Below are 22,663 nucleotides of genomic sequence, written 5' to 3' on the forward strand. Positions count from 1 at the left end.
GCAGGTCATCTCTTCCTTAAGATGGAACACATTGCCTTCGTACACGACCCATCTGTCACTGAGATAGTTGTCTATCATTCGCAACAGATAAGTCGGCACTCCTTTGCGCCTCATCGACTCAATGCAGAAGTCCCATCTCGCGGAATTGAACGCATTCCGGATGTCGATGGAAACAAGAGCACAGAAACCCTTCCTCTTCCCCTGATTGACTTCCTTTGCCAGTTTCACAACAGAGAGTATTGCATCAACTGTTGACCGGCCTTTCCGGAAGCCAAACTGGTTTTCTGATAGGCTATTTTTGCCTACCAGGATTCTCTGAAGTCTTTCTAGAACCATCCCCTCTAGAAGTTTGCCCATCGTGTCCAATAAACAAATTGGTCTGAACGATAAGACTTTATCCAGAGGTTTATCGCCTTTCCTAAGGAGGACCAACTTTTGCACTTTCCAGTCACTGAGGAACTCTCCGGCTTTTAAACACGCATTAAAGACGTTGAGAAGCAACTCTGGGTATACCGCGACGACCTCTTTTAGGATCTCGCTTGGTATTCCATCCCTGCCTGGCGCCTTGCCATTTTTCAACGCCCTTGCCGCCTTTTTTAGTTCTTCAAGCGTGAAAAGCTCCTCCATCTGTACTACGCAAGTATAGTCCTCTCTGGGGCTCGGTTCCACATGGGGAAACAGCGCTCTTATGATTTTTTGGACCCAGATCGGATTGCCTAGACCCGGGGTTTTTTGTCTTGAAACTAATTTCTTAGTAACAATTTTAAACGCCAAACCCCATGGATCATTCTCGGTCTTCCCGATTAGGTCCTTTCAGCACTTATGTTGGCTACTCCTTATAGCCCGCTTGAAGATTCGCCTGGCTTTATGCCAATCTTCTTGCAGCGTGAGGTCTCCCTTCGAGTGGGTATATTTCCTCCTCGCTGCATTGCATTCTCTCCTTAAGCGGGCTAATTCATCGCTCCACCAGTACAGAGCACCCTTCCTAGCTTTTGTTTGGCGCCGGCGAGGCATGGAGCAGTTGCAAGCATCCGCTATAATCTGCCTCGCCTCTCGCGCTATACCCTTTGCAGAAGTTGGCTCCTTCTGCCAGCTGGACCTCTTGATGAGGCGAGCTTCGGCCAGGGTCTTTACCAACTTCTCCCTATCTAGTTTCCTGAGGTTCCAGGAGGGTTTCTTTTTGCCCTTTTGTGGACGATTGCACCCTCCCGGCTCTTCCTCGGAGACTGAAAACTCTATGTACTGGTGGTCGCTCATGGTCACCTGATCCAATACCTTCCAATTTCTGATTCTGCGGGCCAGGCGAGGAGATGCAAATGTCAGGTCAAGAATTTACCCTGACGCTCCTCGCCTAAAAGTGAGCTGTTTGCCCCGGTTCATCACCACCAGGTCATTCGCCGAGACCATATCGGTGACCAAGGTTCCTCTCCTGTCCTGGCGGGTCTCCCCCCATTCCGGCGACTTACTATTGAAATCTCCCGCAATGAGGACATCCCCGCCGAAAGCTTTTATGCTTTCCTCAAGAGAGCGAATCTCGGTGTCGAACTTCTTAAGGGGATCGTTTGGAGAGAAGTAGCAGCTGTAAATACGAACACCCGCCACCTGCACCCAAACGAAGCCCCTATCCGTCTCGAGGAAGTCGCTGACAGCGATGTCCGGATTGCAAACTTGTATCCCGGACCTCCCCGATGCGTCCTGAAACCAGACAGAGAATTGTGGCTTTCTATACTGCTCACTGAAGATCAGTATATCGGCCTTCCTCTGCCTGGCAGTCTGCATCAGGAGGTCCTGCGCGACTCTTCCTCTTCCGAGGTTAACCTGGAGGACCCCGAACTTTGGCTTTTAAACCAGACAGGATTCCCCAATAAACTGGGCAAGCCCTACTTCCCGGAAGGTGGCTTATCTCCTTGGACCCCTTGTCGGAGCAAGTCATGCAACGAGCTGGGCCCTTGCAGGACCCGCTCTTGTGAGTATTATTACCATCATTTTACGTCATTATTATTAGAATTAATAGTGTTTTATAATTACACTCGACTCTCGGATCTTTTGCATTCAGTTCTTTTACACTCTCGCTTCTTTTGCAATTTTTCTCCTGCGCCTTTTACCTTTTATATTAAATAAATAAACGACTATCAAATTGTCAAAACATTTATTTCGCGATAACTTTGGTTATCTAAAGTAAATTAGAACAGCTCCTCCATTGTGTGATTAAAATTATATTAAAATTTTAATTATTATAAATGTAAATATTAAAACTAAAACATAAATACTGTCATTAATTAAAGGTGTGCAGGATAACAACACAATACTGCACACGACGAAATCAAGACCCAACGTTTGATTTCCCCGATTTTTTTTATTCGGGATTTTACTATTTGGACTGGGGCATTCGTAGGGACCGATCGAACTCACCCGGGGAACCTTTTGATATTTCTATTGGATTTATCCACCGCCCCCCTGATACTTGAGCTCACAGGCTTTGACTGCTTTTGTCTAGCTCCTGCCTAGTACTGCCCCCCACTCACTGACTTCAATTGGATTTCTCCACCGTCCCAATTAGGCATTAGAGGACTTCGTTTATTCCTTCAGTATCGCCTTCACCCCCCCCCCCATAATACTGGAGCTTACAGGTTTTAACCGCACGTGTCTATTCCCTGTCTAGTTTTTCTATCCCCGAAGGTACAGTAGGCCAGAATCGAAAATTTTTGGCAAAAATTAATAACTCAAAAATTAAGAAATATTTAAAAATTTAAATTATCCTATATATTGTTTTCGGGGTCGCTGATCACGAATTTGAAGTCAGATTTTCAAAATTCAAAATGGCGGATCCAATATGGCGGATATGACAATTAAAAAATTAATCTCTTTAAATGAAACTTGGTATATAAGGGTTTTTTGGGTCCCTGATCACGAATTTGAAGTAAGATTTTCAAAATTCAAAATGGCGGATCCAATATGGCGATCATAAACAAGTTAAAAATTAATCTTTTTTTATGAAACTTGATAAATAAAAATAAAAATTGATAACATTTTTCTAAATATTAGCCAATTTGACTTTACATTCATAAACATTGAATATAGATGACGGTTAGGATTGGCTGCTTTTATTAAAACACTCAGGATGGGCCACGAGAAGGCTCCTATTTCGATTCAACATCCCGTTTTTTTATTTTTTTTTCATTTATTTATTTAAAAATTTTTTTTTATTTATTTATTTTTTTATTTTTTTTTATTTTATTAGTTTGTATAATTGAATAAGAGCGTAGTTTAAAAACAACAAAGTTTAAAAAGAAAAATTGTTTTCTTAAATAATTTAAGATTCGATCTAATTATCTTCATTATCAGATAACTCTATTCCATCTAACATTGAAATATCAACATCATCTAACTCATTGTCTTCACCATCAAGATCATCATCACCATCAGTGTTGATTGATCTGTGCTGATTTTCAGTTTCAGAATTTAAAAATAGGTTACTTACCTCTTTAGGTACTGATAATAACTTTTTGTATTTTAGACGCGAAGAGAGACTCATGGATGATATCTTAGGATCAGATGTATCCATTGCGCGATTGAAAACATCCTCTAAATTAACTGTACGGTTATGCTTTCTACTAAAAGATTGTCTGTAGTTTTTGTAATTTTTGTTTCGAGCCTCAGATGCTTCCTCCCCAAGCATACCTACTGGAAGCAGACTCATTTTAATTATTTCAGAACCGTGAATCAAAATTTTGTGCAGCGTTGCTGGCATCAAGTACCAATAATAATAATTAATATAAATCTTTGCAGTAGCAGTAGCATATACATCGAATTTGTTGTAATCAAGCGGACTCTTGGATGACAAAGCAATCAAAATATTTCGAAAGTTACAAACTAATTGTGAATTAAGGCCAAGAATTTGAGCAAATAAATGTGGATTCGCAAAAGCTCTGCGAGCTGTATTGCCATCATTCGAAGTGCCGAAACCACCCGGTTTCGGTTTATCTACTCTTAATCCAAATTCTTTCCAAAGTAAATTTTAAATAAGATTTTTTCGAGCTTTGAAAAGAATCTTTCTGCAACTTAGTTCTCATTTGCCAAACTTTCACGTCAAGTCTATAAGCGATATGCAAACATAATTCTAAAAATCGAATCCACGCATGTAGTGGACTAATTCCGTCTTGAAGTGAGTTAACGTTTGGCAAAAAAATGTCTTTTTGTTTATTATAAATATCATTGAATGTCTTTGGAGTTGCATGGCATATCGCACAAGTTTGCATGGATTTTGTCCCTGTTATAATATTTAATACTTTGCCGTCGATTAATGTTAAGAAAAGACAATAGTGAACATCAATATGATGGTTTTCGTCAAGCAAAATTTTGAAAACGTCTAGATTGTTAATTTTATTTTCAATATTATCTTTTTCTGTTAAAATTACGTCTTGTGTTTCTTTTGTAAATTGTAATTTAATAGGACGGTAAAATCTTGCAGATTGAGTTGATTCATTGTTCCACAGCACAACATTATTATCAGTCAACAATCGTAAAGGTATAAGTGTGGTAGCGAATAAGTTCTGATCACTTACTTCCTCATTTGTTGATATAGTTTTATAGGTTTGCTTATACGCAGAATGACCCGAACTTCCGTCAAAACCCCATAAACACATTAATAGAACTTTCATCTCTGTTATATTATTTTCCTTCAAATAAAGAAGTATAAACTCATTCTGAACTTCAATAATCCTTTTAGAGGTGTGATTGAGTAAGGATTGAAGTTCAACTTCAGCAACAGTTTCACTGATTGAAATGGATTCTTTTGCTGGTCTGCATGCAGATTTAGCTTCTCTAACACTATTATATGATGGCCAAATGTCTGCTTTCGAATCTATTGAGGATAAACGCATTTTTACATATAACTCTTTGGACATCGGTCCATCGAGTAAAAATGCTAAAGCTTCTTCAACAGATTTTTTTTTTACTTCTACATGTGATGTATCCAATAATTTGCGAGTCTTCCTAGGCTGTTCAGGGGTTTTTACAATTTTTTTAAGAATAATGATTAAGTCGACTTGCTTAGAATGTTTTGCAGCGCAGCGACAAGCCATTATTAATTTTTGTGGATCATGCTTGTGCTCAGCGCTTATATTTGCAATCTCTTGTCTTCGAGAACGATCTTGTTTAAGATTAAATTCCATTTTTGGACGACCTGGCCCTGCACCTTTTACTTCGGTTTTTTCAAATAGTCCCTTTGTTTCAATATCAAATTTAGAATTAAGCCACTCTTCGTTCTGTTTTAAGAATCTGTCATACTTCCTACTTGCTTTTTCGTATTTTATTTTAATCTTAGATTTTAATGTCATTAAAGACTTTTTCAAGCGATTCATTTCTTTAACACAAATGTTTTTCGGATCACATTTCAAATTTTCTAAAATAATATGCATGACAGTTTCGATGTCATTTTTAGGATCGTTTAGTTTTTCTAAAATTTCTCTCTTTGTAAAAGTAGCCATTTTTAATTTAATAATCTATTCTTGGTCCAATTTTTGTACGAAATATATATATATATATATATATATATAACAAGTTGAGTGGAGAAAACAAAGTAAATATCTATTTTGTTCTCTTTTACAATACGCTTTGAATTAGTATAGTAGGCGACTCTATGTTTCAAAACTGTGTTATGAACTATGCGCCGCGCACCTACATTTTATTTAATTTTTAAGTTAAATAGGAAAACGCGCAAAAAGGCGCAACATTTTCTTAAACTGTATGGTCTAACGAAGAGATTGACATAAAATAAAGTGTTGTATCTAGCGGAACTTAGGGGAACTGTCAATCCAAAGTGAGCACAAGAATAAAAACTTCACAGAATGATGTAAAAGCAAGTGAAAAAAATAGCTTACTAATATTTTTGATATAGAAAACTATTTTTTTACGTTACCTTATACCTATTAGTAAAAGGAGGTCAATAGAAATTACATCAAAATACAGAATAAAAAAAATATTATTATTTTAGAAAAAATACGATTTTATTATTTTAAACATATTTTTCAAATGTATTTTATTACCAACAGTACATTTTTTAATAAAAATCTTTGTAAATTTCGAAAAAACTACTTTAAGATATACTATTTATAAAAAAGTAATTACTTTTTATAAATATGAAACTTTGTTTTTTGCCACTTTTGACCTCTCCTGGCCCACTGTGAAGGAGAAGGCTTTTATTTTCCCGTCGATACATCGGCGGGACGAGTTCGACATCTTTCATTGGGACTAAGCCGACCGACCGCGGTTCGGTCGCATCCACGTAACTACGCAACCTCTTTTACGGAGAGCGAATAATTCTCACGAGGTCCTTTGGCCTTAAAAAACCATTACAACTACTCATCGAGAGGAACATCCCCCCCCCCCGTGCTCACTCACATTTCACCAAATACTACGCCCGGCACACACCGGAGAAAGTAACAAGAAAAAGATTAAATTTCCAGAAATATTCTGTTAAACGAGGATTTTTTAATCTTTCTGAATAGGCGAATTTCCCAAAAAACCGAATTCCTTTGTGAACAGCAAAATATCAGAAAAATTAATTCTTCTCTATTGCTCGTGTCAATGAGATGATAAAAAAGAATTAAAAGTTTCTATTTTTTCGAATGCGCAAAATTTTTCTGCTTCTCAACGTTAAAAAAATACAGAATCCTATCCTTTTGAATCGACAAAGTAAATCTTGTAAAAGCGAATTAAAAAGAATAAGAAATAGCTATTCTTTTCAATCGACTTTAAGCGATTCTACGTAGTCAATTCAAACGAATAGAAATTGTTTATTCTTTTCAATTGACTGCTTTGTTTGGAAATCATAATTTAGAATAGTATTTAATTAATCACGCAATTACATATGTGTAAAATCGGTTGCCTAAATTAGGGACTTTGCTCGTCTCAATTCCGAATAGAGTCAGTCTATCGTTCAATGTGAATACCGACACACCACATTTCGACTACTCAGAACTTTATCATTTTATATAAATTCCGGTGTACAAGTGATGAAAAACTTTTCTAAGTTGAACATTTATTAATCAACTATTTTATACCAATTTGTTAAAGAAACATTTTTGTGTATAATTTATTATGAAAACACGCAATCCCGAAACATTTGGTCCTTCGAGCCGGATTTGTGGTGCAGTTCAAAGTGGTTTGCAGTAAACTTTAGTGCAGTGAAAAGTGCAGTGCAGTTACAAAAAAAAAACTTGTATCAAACTGTTAATCAGGATAACTCTATCTCTTTCGAAATTACACCATCTGAAAGGGAAAATTATCCTGAGTGGAAAACAATGTTTAATTTAATTTTTGCAAAATATTTGTTAATTTTTAATTAACAATTCAATTCTGGATTTTATTTCTTGTAATTTTAAAGTGTATCAAAATTCTCTTTAAATCGATAATTGTCGTCACCAAGATGTGTTGATGTTTTTTCATTGCCTGACCTCAACACAGGTGTCCAAATATACGAGGATTCTTTGGTGAATCACACTGTGCCTGTGAGTTACTACATCTCTATACGCACACCAGTATCCTCTCTGCACACTGATAAAGGATGACAATATGGCCCTTATACTACTGTAGAGCCGCCTGACTACTGTCAATTATTACCACTGCCACTGACAGCCTACCTGCATGCACTGTTCCACCTGCACATACAACTATACAAGCAATACCACATATGAGCGATAGACTCCATAGCCTTTACAATAAACACAAGGATTTAAGTTATGTTTCTCTATTGAGATTAAATAAGTTTCAGGTTATTAATTTACTAAGTTGGACCTAGTTTGCTGACAAAATGGCACCTCCTACAATTAGTAGTCTATTCAAAACTTAACTCAAAATTGCCGGTCACATTTCTAGAGCATTTTTAAATTTTCAAAAACTCGGGGCTGCTGCTATGACTATGGGGGCATGCGAAACTAGATTAGAAAATTTAAAAAAAAATGGATCAAATTTCAGGATTAGCATGAGACAATCTTGACTCTTGATACGGACGAGAATCTTGAAGATCAAGATTATTTTTAAAATGATTATCTCTCGATAACTGAGGAACAATATTTAACACAAAAGGGTATTTTTATCGATAAATTAAGGTCCTATAATCAAACACCAGTTCCTAGTATCTCAAACAATCAAGGTCCTAATCAGAACCAAGGAATCCCAATTAAAGTTCGGAATCGAAACCATTTACCTCGCATTGACATTCCTAAATTTTCAGGCGATTATCACGAGTGGGCTAATTTTAGAGATTTATTCACATCCATGGTCCATGAGGATCGTACCTTAACCGACACTGAACGTATGCATTATCTCAAAAACGCGTTATCCGGTGAAGCAGCATTATTATTACAGAATATTACTCCCACCGGTACTAATTTCGGTCGCGCTTGGGATCTTCTGACAGAACAGTACCAAAACTTACGGATTTTGGTAAATGTTCAAATTGTCACTCTTTGTAAATTAAAGTCCATGACAAAGGAATCGATAAATGAACTAAAGGTTCTCTTTAACGCTACCAATGACGCAATTGGTAACCTTAGGACCCTTGAACGCGCTGTTGATCAGTGGAATGACTGGTTGGTTTATATCACTGTTCAAAGATTAGATTCTACTACCCGTCGAGACTGGGAAAACTCGTTAGGAGCCGATACGCATCCACCAGATTTTGAACTTCTAAAAATTTTCTTATCTACTCGTATTCGTACACTCGAGTCACTAGCTAATACTTCTAATGCCTCAAATGCAAATGCTCAAAATTCTAACCATAACAACAAATCTGACAAACCGAAAAAATCCGTCAAGGCTCATCCTGTCACTAATTCCTCTTCAAAGCCAGAACGGAAACCACAACAATGCCCTTTATGTAAACAAGACCACTATTTAGGAGCATGTACACTGTACAGAATTTAAATTTAAATCAATACCACAAAGATTTGAATTTACACGATCTAGCAAGCTTTGTTTAATTGCCTCGGGACTCACATGACAAAGGACTGTAAGTCTCAGAAAGTATGCCGCACCTGTTTTCAAAGGCATCACTCTCTTCTCTATGACCCAAACAAAGTAAAACTTAGTTCGACTTCCACTGCATCTCAAGGCAAGTCGGATACCTCGTCACATCTAGAATTAGAACCTTCTACAAGTTCGGTTACTGGACACATTATTGACACCTCGGTAACCAAACATACTCCTATGCTCTTGGGTTCGAATGCTATGGTTCGAATCTCATCAAAGGATGGGACTTCTACCTTAGCTAGAGCCCTATTGGATCCATGCGCAGAATGCAATTTCATCTCCGAGTCTCTTACTCGGCGATTGAAGCTACCTAAAAAATCCTCCAATTTAAGCATTTCAGGGATAGGAGCAACTCCCTCTGAAAATCCGAAAGGTTCTGTCGATTTTATAATTTCGCCTCATCAGCCTAGTTCATCCTTTAAACTTCAAACTACTGTCCTAGTATTAATGCGGTTGACCAAATATCTTCCAACAACCTGTTCTCTCTCGAATAGTTGGCATAAACTTAGTGAAGTTGAATTAGCTGATCCGAATTTAAGTTTGGGGCAACCAGTTGAGTTATTGCTTGGATGTGAAGCTTATGCCATTATGTTACGTCCAGTACTTAAAACTGGTACTCACACTTCGATCATTGCTCAACAGACAGCTCTGGGTTGGATATTAACTGGTTACACCAAGACAACCTCCAATCAGTCTAGTGAAACTGGGTTCCCTACCCATGGTGTCGTTAGTTTGCCTTGTGTAATTCAGAATAATTTACCACAGATCCAGATGACAATTCCAGATGAAAAAATAGATGTTCGGGACCTATTCTTTCCATGCGCGTCTTTATTCTTAAAATTACTTCGTGTAACTGCCTGGTGTAGACGTTGGCTGTTACACCTGCCGAGATATCGTAATGCTATCTTTGTTGACCAAGATCAAATTCGCGAAATCCTAACACCTTCAGAAATCGATAATGCACGACTTTTCTGGATTTGTACAGTTCAAAAGACGGCATATCGTTCTGAGATCGCAAAATTGTCAGGCCCAGAGCATACACTCCCGAAGAAAAGTTCATTTGTCTCACTAAATCCATTTCTTGATAAGAAAAACATGTTGCGCGTTGGAGGAAGACTCAAGCATTCCGTTCTAGATCATGATGAGAAACACCCATTGATTCTACCGCGAAAATCTCCTATCATAGATCTAGTTATTGATCAATGTCATAAATTAGTGTTGCATGGAGGCACCCAGCTGACATTAGCTACCCTAAGACGTCAGTATTGGATCCCTTAAGGTCGACAGGCTGTCAAGGCTAGAATTTCAAACTGCGTAATTTGTATACGCTACAGAACCACATCTGCTGTACAACAGATGGCGAATCTTCCAGCTCATCGCGTACAACTAAATAGAGCCTTTTTGAACTCAGGCGTCGACTATTTTGGACCCTTTCCAATTCGAATTAGCTCAGGTCGAGGACTACAATCCCAAAAGGGATTCATTGCAGTCTTTGTCTGCCTTTCTACGCGAGCCGTCCATTTAGAAGCAGTGTTGAACTATACCACTGCTCAATTCTTAGCAGCTTTAAGACGTTTTTCCAGTCGCAGAGGTATTCCCTTGAATTTGCGGAGCGATTGTGCTACAAATTTTGTAGGTGCGGATTCCGAATTGCGTAAGCTATTTACCTCTACATCCAAGTTCTCGAAAGTTATTGCTGAAACTCTTGCCAATGATGGTATTACCTGGATATTTAATCCTCCTAGTGCTCCTCATCAGGGAGGTATTTGGGAAGCAGCGGTCAAGTCCGTTAAACACCATCTTAAACGCGTTATTGGAGATTCCACATTGACTTTTGAAGAGCTTTCGACCTTATTAGTTCAAATTGAGGCTTGTTTAAATTTAAGGCCCCTACAAGCACTCTCGGACGATCGTAATGATCTTTCGGCTTTAAAACCAGGACACTTTCTCGTTGGAGTTCCTATTTTTCGCGTCATGTGAATTTCATTGTGATTTCAGTGCTAAATTATTAAAATGAAATATTAAAACTAGTGAAAATGTGGTTAAAAACGCACAGTGCTTACGATAAAATAAAAAATTCTCTTATTGAAATAAATGAAAGAAATTTTCAATGTTTAACGTCAAGTTTTCAAAACTTAACCTTTTTTCAAGTAAAATATTAAGTGATAGTAAAGCAATTCAGTGGAATAGAAATCTCTACTGATTTGTTGTACTCTCTCACTCTTTTGAATGCGCGTTTCGTATTTTGGTGAAGTCAATTAAGAATAATAGATTTTGCTACTTTTCCTTGCTCCACCGAGGAATTGGATTATTTTGGAAATTCGCCCATTCAAAAGAAATGAACTTCTGAATTCTTTTTAATTCCTCGCTTCCTACTGGGTCGTTTAATTGGATTAAAACTCGGCATTTGATGGTTTTTGGGATGGCTGATTACGAATCTTAGGTCTTTTTGAAAAATTTAAAATGGCGGATATAAGAAAAAGAAAATCGTTCAATAGAATTGAAACTCGGTACTTGGAGGTTTTTTTGGTCGCAGATTACGATTCTGAGGTCATTTTGAAAAAATATGAAATAGAGGATGTTTTTACTCGTTCCTAGCGTTACCCGGAACTAACGGCGATGAAGATTGTAGGAAAATTTATATTATATTTAATTATGAAGAAGTTCTCTCCTGCCTTTAGGCAACCAGTTGTGATGGGGTGATTAACTATAAGTTCTGTTTGTAATCTTTTCGCGTTTCGGGGAAAAGCGTGCGGGTTCGGGGAGCTGGGCATTTGGGGGGAAAAATATCGCGACAATAAAACGAATTCCTTCTTGATTCTCTGCCTCATTTGCTTCTCGCCTGATAAGGGGGAATCCGCGCCATACGCGAAGTCCATCGCCGAGACCTCAAGGTATATAAAGATAAAGATTAATTATTTTGTTACAAATTGTGTTTTCTTTTGATAATTTTTTTTGTGACGACTTATATATAAATTGTTCAATTTCGTACAGTGTGGCGTTTATTGCTATTTTCATATGGGCGGATAATTGATTTGGCGAATTAGGATCGAGTGTGGAGAATCAAGAAGGCTGTCTAATTATTAATTAATCAAGGATGGAGAGATCTCAATCGTCCTCATATTCCACTGTAAGCTGCTGAACAAAAGAGGGAAACGAAGTTTTAAATTCCGCTCTGCAGAAAGCACGGGGGTGACACTCTCGAGTTGAAACTAACCATACTGTTGACTGGTGACCACCGTGGCGCTGGCTGGTTAGTTGGCCGATATTGAGTAAAAATGCATTAGAAAAAAAGAAAAATTTATTTTACAATCAATAATATTAATTTAATGGTATTTATTTGTATATAATATTAATCCAGTATCTTTTTAGCATTTTTTATAATATTAAAAACTTAGAAAAAGCGTTTAATATTTTATTTATAATGAAAATTGTGCAACAATTCATGGCGGGAAATTTAAATTAATAAAATTATAATTATTTTTTATTATTTTAATAATTGTTACTGACTATTATTTAATTATATTTTACAGTATAAATAAAAATTTGTTTGATAATTTATTTATTATAATATTATTTAGTATTTAATTTAAATTTCCCGACATGAATTGTTGCACAATTTTCTTTATAAATAAAATGTTAAACGCTTTTTCTAAGTTTTTAATATTATAAAAAATGCTAAAAAGATACTGGATTAATATTATATACAAATAAATACCATTAACTTAATATTATTGATTCTAAAATAAATTTTTCTTTTTTTTCTAATGCATTTTCACTTATTATCGGCCAACTAACTAACCAGCGCCACCAGTGGCGACGGTCAACTCTCAGGTTAGTTTATTCTAATGGGAAACTGCACCAGTGTCACCCCCGTGGCAGAAAGAGACCACGCTGTTCTCCGGATCCATGCCGCATCCAATTTCCCCTATGCTAAAGAGAGCGATGAGTATTTTGAATTTGTCATATTTTTTTGTTATCGTCTTTCATTTTCTCGATTTTGTTTCATCAATTTCTTTTGTATTATACAGTACGAAAACCTACCACGTCAGTCATATCCCATGAGTGGGAGTGAGACAGACTTATGCGATTCCCATACTTTCCTATGACTGACGGATAGCTTTTCTTACTGTATATGATTTATTCGTCCTAATTTATAGTTATAATTTTTGACGTGTGTGTATATGTGTATGAGTGTTACGTGGACGTATTTGTTGTAAATAATTATTTTATCTTAAATCGAGTCATTTAACGACTGATTTTTATATTAAATATTTTGAGCTCCAATTGATTTTCTTTTATTTCATTTCATTTATTACCGTATAATCAATAATATTTTTATTTGTGATTATTTTGTATTATTCTCGTAAATTCTTTCAATGAAACTTGATAAATTTTTTTACGTGTCAACAATAAATGTTACAAGATGTAAAGGAAGAAAAAGATAAGGAAGTTTTAGGCAATGGTATTTGAGGTGGATATGGTTTGCCAAGGCGAGATGTTCCTTTCACGAAAGATTTTGGACCAAACATTTCAATAAATGTTAAAACGCCTTTGGAATTCTTTCTGGTTTCCAGACAGCCTTATAAATACAATTGTAGAACAAACGAATTTATGTGCAAGGCAAAAGCAAAGTAAACAAGAAGAAGTCACGAAAAATGACATTCTTACATTTTTGTAAATAAATAGTTTCATGGGTGTAAAGAAGTTGCCATCATATCAAGATTATTGTCAACAAATTCTCAATTATATGATACACAAATTTCACCTCTTATGACTGTTAATCGGTTTGGTTTTCTTATGAGTCACTTGCATAGAAATGATAAACGAGGCTATAAATTTTGGACAAGAGCACTTGAATCTGAATTCGTGTGTAAATTCCAGGTATACCCAGGTACAGAAGAAACAACGGAAAAGCCGTTAGGTGCACGAGTAGTGAAGGATTTTACACGCGAGCTTGTTGGTGGAAATCATCACATGTATTTTGACAAGTTCTTCACCGGAGTTAATCTTTGGCTATCACTAAAAGAGGATCAAGTTTTTTAATGTGGGGCAGTGAGGTCTAATCGCTCTAATCTGACTAAAAGCAAAAAAAAAGATAGCACAATGTTACGGTACGATGACTCTAATTCTATTATTATTACAAATGTTAGAAAGATTTTGTGAAAAAATTATATTTTATTTCCAATATTAAATTACGTTTTGATTTTTTTTAATCAATCTTTTACGTCCGAGAAATAGTAATTATAGTAAAGGAGAATGAAACGAAACATTCGGACAAATAGTTTTTAAAAATTAGTTTAGTCCAACGTTTTGAAATCTAAATGATTTCCTTTTCAGGGAGTCTATAAAAATATAAAATAATATACAAAAAATATAAAACAATATACAAAAAATAAACAATATACAACAAAATATAAAAATAATATAAAACAAAAAATAAAAATAATAATATATAAAAAATAAATAAAATAATTTACAAAAATTATATACTTAACATTCGTCAATCAGAAATAAAAAATTATAAAAAATATATACGTATTCGTCAAACAGAAAATTATAAAATTTAAAAAATTTAGGGTAGAGTGGGGTAAAAAAGCCACATTTTTACTTTTGATGCTGTAAAATCTGTATTTAAAATTTTTTTCTCAAATTTCCAATTGTTATTGAAAGTTTAGTTATTAAGCTTGAATATTCTTGACGGAAATATTTTTTATCTCATGAAAGGACTAAGTTATAAGAGTTTTACGAAAGCACTGCAAGTGGCTTTTTTGCGCCACCTGGTGGGGTGAAAAAGCCACCCTACGATTTTAGCAAAACATGTTATCAATTTAGGTATTTTTATAGTTTTCCTTTATTTATATGACAAATAGTCTTATTTCAAAAATATTTTAATAATTATGAAAGAGTTTTTAGCAAGCAAAATTGAAAATTATATTGAGTTTACTTGTTTTCGATTTGCACTGCCGATTTTTCGTACCTTTTTTAAAATTCTTCCTTAAATTTCACCGCAGATACCATATTTTGTTCTAACCGTTTTTTTGTTGTTTATTTTTTAAGCGCACTTTAAACTATTTTTTCGTCGTGTTTAATTAATTTTATTAAATAAACACGAGAAATTTTGTAAAATAAGAAGGTTAGTTTAGATAGAAAACAAGTGAATTTCACAAAATATTCAATGGATTTTTTGCCCTGGCTTTTTTACACCCAAGACCAGTTATTAAAAAAGCAAAAATTAATTTTTAATTCAGTTCAATTTCCAAAAATTAACATTGTATAGGTTTTCGGCATACTTTTCTCCTTATGTACAAACATTTATTTTTATTATTCGTTCACTTAATCAGACTGTAATATGTTTGAAAAGTTCACCAAAATGTTTTCAAAAAAGCAACAAAAAATTAAAATTACAATAAAAACAATATTAATCTAGGTACAACATTCAAACTTGATTCAAAAGTTGCGTATTACCTAATAGTATTTATATTCTAAACAGCTGATAAATCGGCTTAATAGTTTTTAAATAAAACTCAAATGGCTTTTTTACCCCACTCTACCCTATAAATTTCAAAAAAAAAATTATAATAAATTAATCTAACATTCATTCATAAATAATAAAAAGGTTATAAAAATGTTATAAAAATGTTATAAAAATATCTTACCAAAAATAAAAATTAACTACGCCTTGCATAGCTGAAAAAAATGAGAAAACCACTGAGTATCATTCAAAACAAAAAGTGCACTTCCTCATGGTGCTGTCAATGCATTCTTAGTACGCTCTACGCTTGCGCAGAGAGCAACAAAGTCTCAGGTCGCGAAAAAATAAAGTGTTTGACTATATCAACCGCACGGACGATGAAGAAGTTTTTACCCTTTCTCTTGTAATTTCAAGGAGGAAAGGGAAAAATTTCCCTTTCCACATGTTTAAGGTCCAATCGCTGACATAAGACTTCTTCATCATCCGTGCGGTTGATATAGTCAAACAGATTTATTTTCGCGACGCGTCAAAAATGCTATTTTACAGGTCATTTCAATTAGTTATTTTACTAATTGCTTTTTATTGCGCATAATCAAAATTGATTTTATTAGAAAATTTAATACTCTAATTTTCCATTTTTGTAGAGAAAGTGTAAGAATATTAATATTTCCGAAATTGAGTAACAAATATGTTAGGTTTCTAACAGCAGCAAATAGAGAATTTAGTATCGAAGTATTACTAGAAATTCTGTTTATATAAGTAAATTTTAATAGATACTCCATACCTATATAAAAAGAAACGAGAAAGCAAATATTTAACATAGTTCAATTTTTAGTATTCAGGGGAATGCAGGGGGATCAATTATGTAAATCGTTATAGTCTTTGTCTTCCACTTTGTCTGTCACAAAAAATTGTTTTCTCCCAGAAATCTTATGAATGTCAATTTAACATTTCTTACGTTAGTAAATTAGGTATGAACTTAAAAAATTAAAAGTAACAGTGTGATTAATATATTAATACACATTTTTATGTCCGTTTAGCGTAAAAAAATAAAATACGTTTAACCTACAAAAACAATAGAGAATGAAGGATCAAGTGTATGTCAATTACGATTCATACAATTAAGCCACAGAAATTTCATTTTACCAATTACTTCTTTGAAAATTGTTTTTATGCAATTGATCATAGGACTTACAATTTTTTCACGTGGAAAGAATCACCGTTTCAAGGTTTTACAAAGACATATTATTCAAATTTTCTTTAGGTAATATTTAAATAAATGTTTATTCTCTTCTGACAGTGTCAACTAGAATAGTCTAAATATAAAATTTGGACTGGTATATAATGCCAAATTATTTTATGTCAATTAAAAAGTATTTAAGTTATAATAAAAATGGGGATGTCCAATTCTATTGTTCTAATTACTTGTATTTATAGTCTTATAACTGGTATGTATGTAATAACTTCTAATTAGCATCTAAATTGAAAAGAACATTATTTTTTATTTAAATAAGACTATTTTAATAAGACTGTTTCTCTAAATATCCTCCAAATATATTGTCCTGTTACGCTAAACTAAGAAACGAAGCGTTTGAAATAGTCGTTAAATTCAAGTTCAGAACGGTTTTCGGCACAGATAAGTTTAAAATTAAAACTGAAAAGTAGGCACAAAGAGAATATTTAATGACAATTAATTCGAGTTTTTACTGGTAATGAGTCAGACGTCTAAGAATCTCCAATGATCATGTTTACATATCCACGTTTTTATGGCTTTAGAACGACATTAAAGACTATTTTTGGTGCCCACTAGAATTGCCTACAATTGTATAATCCCACGTTACAGGATATAAACATTTTTTAATTCCATTGAATAAATTTTTTTTTGTAATTTAGGAGTTGTTGGAATTGTTGGAGGTAGTTACTCTAATACGGATGAACTTCCTTATCAAGTATCGTTAAGAATGTTTGGACAACACTTTTGTGGCGGAACGATTATTTCTACAAGACATATATTGACAGCAGCTCATTGTTTATCTGACAAAGTTTCTTATTTTTATTATTATTATTATGTTTACCGTTATTACCAATCATTTTTTGTTGTTAGTGGAACTACAAATTTATATTCTGGAGGTATTGCACATTACATTCAAAACTTTAAAATACATCCGTCATTTCTAAATCATCAACTTTATGCGTATGCCAATGACGTTGCTGTTATTACTGTAAGTAATCTAAGACAATTATCTAGTATACACAAGGATATAGATTGTTTTTAGAACATCTTTAGAACGTCTTTAGTATATGTGTACATTGAAAAAACGTCCCAACTTTATGTAAAAAAACACCTTTGGTCATAAGCTGCTATTATTAGGACGCTCTGAAGACGTTTTAAATTTAACAAATTTCCCCTTGCTCAATAGGTATGCTAAAATATTAATAACTAGAAATCAGTAGGTATTCTAAAATCAATCTTTCAGTTAATGTCATCAATTCAAATGGACAGTTCTGCTTACATTATAAAATTGCCATCAAAAAGTGATTATGACACAGAAGAAGGTGTTGTTTCCGGATGGGGAAAAATCCACCATGGGTCAAGTCAATCTTTTCCGTATTTATTAAAATTAAAGACAGAAATTATTAGTGCAACTAGATGTCAAGGACAAGTAAACAGTCATCTCTATAATTCACATGTCTGTGCACATTCATACATAAATTCTGGTACCTGTCAGGTTAGAAATATATCTATTTAATTACTATAGTAGATAAGGGGTCTAAATATTATCAATTCTATAAGTATTAAGAAATATAAATATTGTATTTTAGGGTGACAGCGGTGGTCCATTAGCTGTTGGTAATGAAGTAGTAGGAATTGTATCATTTGGTTTCATATGTGGAGGTGGTTCACCTGACGTTTATACTTCAGTTTATAGTTACACTAATTTTATAGAACAAGTAATCAATGAAAGTGGACTATCTAATGAGACACTATATCCACTAAATATTAATAATGATTTTAATGATAATCAGAAAATTCTAAAAATGGTAACTGATCCTATTTCTGAAACACCAAAAAATGTATCCAACATATCTTATAATAACAGAACGTATTATTTATTTATGAATGGAATCTGGTACCAAGTGTGTTACGATCCATTTCGCAACTAAATATCACTTCGTGATAATTAAATACAAATATAATGTTTATAATAAAATATTAACAAAATACAAATACCTATGTTAAAAGTAATAATAAAACAAACATAGTTTATCTATTTGTTATAAGGGGCCGTCCATAAACTACGTTACCAATTTTTCAGACTTTTTAGACCCCCTCCCCCTCCTTTGTTACCATTGCGTTAAATGCAATTTTGTAGATTTTTGGACCCCTCCCCCTAAATTGGTAACGTAGTTTATGGATGGCCCCTAATCTCGGTTGAAAAAAGTTAAAATGAAGTAAAATACAATATATATTTATCAATTATTGCAGTTTATTATATTTCACACATTTATAAATTTACATTGAAAAAGGTAATGAACCTTAACTAAAGAAAAAGGCTTCAGATACTAATGTATTGTAAAACTTAAGGAGTGGTGTGTCCAGCTTGATGAACCAGGATCACACCACTGTCCAAAACTGCAAACTTGCAGAAAAGTGCTTGGCAACGACCAAGGTGCAATAAACTAATGAATGATTTCAACACTGTAATTTCGATTAATAAAATCAATTTACAAAGGGAAATCTGGGCATTTGCCCGTGGGTCTTCGCGTTAGTAAGTCGTGGGGCAGTTTTGCCGTAATTTTGAGTATCAAGAAGTTCTCAACAGTTATTACTGAAAATTGTTAATGAAGTTTTAAAGTAAAGAATAATAAAAGCGCTAAATGAGAAATCGTGTTAAGAAAAATTGATTTAAGATAAATATTAGTGAAGTACAAATAAATTGATTAATGAAAAATGATACATTGACGAAAACGGATTACAAGAAGTTTAAAGGAATAATGTTTTAAAATTTTAAGTTAAAATTCAGAAATTTTATTGAAAACGCCGAAACTGGAAACGAGAATTTTTGTAATATGAATTATGTATATAGGTGAACAATTTGTACATATAATGCATCTTTTAATACTTCTTATAAAATTATAAAATGTAAAATAGTTTTGTCCACAAGTTTTTTCAATTTTGTAATAAGATTTTTTTCCCTATAATTTAACTGTTTATGGCACATTTTAATGTTATCTGAGAATTACAATCTAAAATAAGATCCATTAGCAACAAATATCAGTAAAAAAAGGTTCAAAAATTGGAAGTTCTACACTCAAAAACAATTTTTTTTGTAAAAATGTGAAGGTCACAAGAAAAGTGATCAGTACCGTGGTATTACTATTCTTTTAATCTAAACACTCTCTGTTGTAATTATTACGATTTTTTTAAGATTACAATAGAAACAAATTATCTGCTCAAAGAAAAGAATTATTTTGCAGAATTATCGGAGTTAAGTTAGTTTAAATGTCAAATTTCAGCTCCGTGGTGTCACATAAAATATCAGCTCCGTGGCGCCTGTGGCGTACAGTGTGAAGGTGCAAATTCATGGATCAACAGTTGCTACAATAACACATATTATAGAAGAGGACAAACATAGTTGTGTCCTTTTATATTTCAGTGGTTCGGCAACCGTTGACTTATTAAAAAACACCTTAATATTCGAAAAAACACGCCTTTACTTTTAGTGCTTAATTTAAAATGTCTTTATGTCAACCATGCAGAAGCACAGCACAGCACCTAATGATGAGGAAAAGTGATATTTAACATTAAAAAAACAAAATTTTTTTTCTTTTAAAACTGATCTTGAAATTGCACAGTTACGTGAAAATCACCCATACACATAAATAATATTTCACACACACACAAATATTACACATTTGAAAAAAAGAGATTGTGTTAGAATCATACACATGTTAAACAGATATATAATATTGTTATAAAGTAAAGATATTAAAAAGAATTAAAAGGGGATAAGTTTATATGTATTAGGGTTTTAAAGAAAAGAATAATACATTATAATTATTTACAATTCTGTTAAATTTATTTAACACCTCATTCAAATCTCCTGAATTACACTAATAATAAAAGTAGAGATTCTCACCTCACTACTTGAACAATAAGTAGGAAGGAGGGAATCCAACTACCGAAACAGAAAAAAATAAATATTTATATTATTTTTATAGTTTAACTATTTAATTTGTTTATTACAAAGTGATTTATCAATAAAATTTTTAACTTGTATTATAATAAGAAACTTTTAACTTTGTATAATATTTACACCAGGGTAACATATTTCTAAAGTATAAAGAAAATCCAAGAACTTTTCTTTATTTTTGGGGTAGTTCAGGAATAATGCTTCATTTATGATTTAAAAGTATATATATGTGTCTCGTTATAAAATTATCCAATCATGACAACAACATTAAAAAAAAAGTCGCTATTGATACAAGACGACCCACAGGTGAGGCGTCTTGCACCACTTATTTTTATAATTAAAGAAATTACATGAAATTGACTATTTAATATTGTTAAGCACCTTAATTAATTTTCAAAAAAGCTATAAATAAACAGTAAACTAAGATTTTTTTTATTATAAAGTAGTTTAATTAGAAGAAAAACATTTTTAAATTAAGTTACCATAAAATTTTCATAATAGTTAATTTTTTCTGATTTTTTCCCAATTTCTTTTTGGGCACCTTCTTGGAAGGTTTTTTCAAAGTATAAGGTTAGGTGCTGTGTGTAACTAACGCCATCTGTGATCAACACTCAGAAATCTCCAGAAATGTAAGAAATATCTCGTATGATGCATATTGCCCCGTTGTGCAACCAGCCCCTCTCTCCCCTACTTTAAAATAATGCAATAATAAAAATTTTAATTTCTCTACCTTCTACAATAAATTATTACAACTGAAAACCCTTTGATCTACAGACATCCGTTATTTAGTATTACAGATATGCGGCCTTTCAAAGAAATCAAAACATTCCCGAAAAATATTGATGTTATTCAGAGAAACTTTGACCCTGAACTAAAAATTCCTCTTCTATTTTTATGTTAATCGCAGTAGATATGAGTAATTTGATTTAAATGTATTTTTATATGAATTGCTTATGGTTCTTATAATTTTAAAATAATGATACTCTTTCTTATCTTATTTACTTTGTCTTGACATTTCTATACAAATATGTATTTCAATTAATCAGTAAAGTTACAAACATTTATTTACACTTTTTTGAAAATATTGAACTCACATAAAGGCAAATCCTTTAGAGCCCTCGAAAAGGTCTCTTATGGATTGTCCACATCATTGATTAGCAAAAATTTCATACAAACGAATATTTTTTTACACCGACAAATTAATGTTTCTAATGATTGTGAACAATAGAAAACACGTTTGAGACCCCGCACAAGGTGCCTGAATGGATCGCCTATATCATTGATTAGCAAAAATTTTTAAGTCTAAACTACGAATATTTTTTTACACCAACAAATTAATGTTAGATTCTGTAGAAATTGACACTAATGATAAGATGAAAATAATATTTTGAAAATATCTGGACTGGAAGATAAAATAAAAATAATTGGTGCACATTTTGCGTCAGTTTACGTACAAAATGTGAATTTAGGTCGACCAGAGTTAACAAATATTATAAACGAAAGATTAGAGCCATTCAAAAACGATTAATTAATAATGATTTGAACCATGGTAAAACTTGAATACAATTTAATTATACTAACAGGGCAACAAGTAGCTATGCTATAGACCAGTTAGCCTTTCATCAAATATAGGTAAATCAATCAAAAGATTTATGAACGGAAATATTATTAGGCATTGTACAAAAAACGAAATTTCATAATAAAGACACAACATTTTTTTAAAGGAAGTATTGACCGGACCACGTTTTTTATATGTTTTTAGGTCGCTGAATTCGAATCCGAACTCAGTTTTTCTCCATCACGTCAAGTTTCTTCAAAATGGCGGATCCAATATGGCTGTAGAATATTTTCAAAATTTATCAGATTTAATTAAAACTTTTTACTCGGGGGTTTTTGGGGTCGCTAAATACGAATTTTACCTTAGTATTAAAAAATTCAAAATGCCAGATGCAATATGGCT

The sequence above is a fragment of the Leptopilina heterotoma genome, unplaced genomic scaffold (assembly GCF_015476425.1).
Source record: "Leptopilina heterotoma isolate Lh14 unplaced genomic scaffold, ASM1547642v1 Lhet_131, whole genome shotgun sequence".
NCBI lineage: Eukaryota > Metazoa > Arthropoda > Insecta > Hymenoptera > Figitidae > Leptopilina > Leptopilina heterotoma.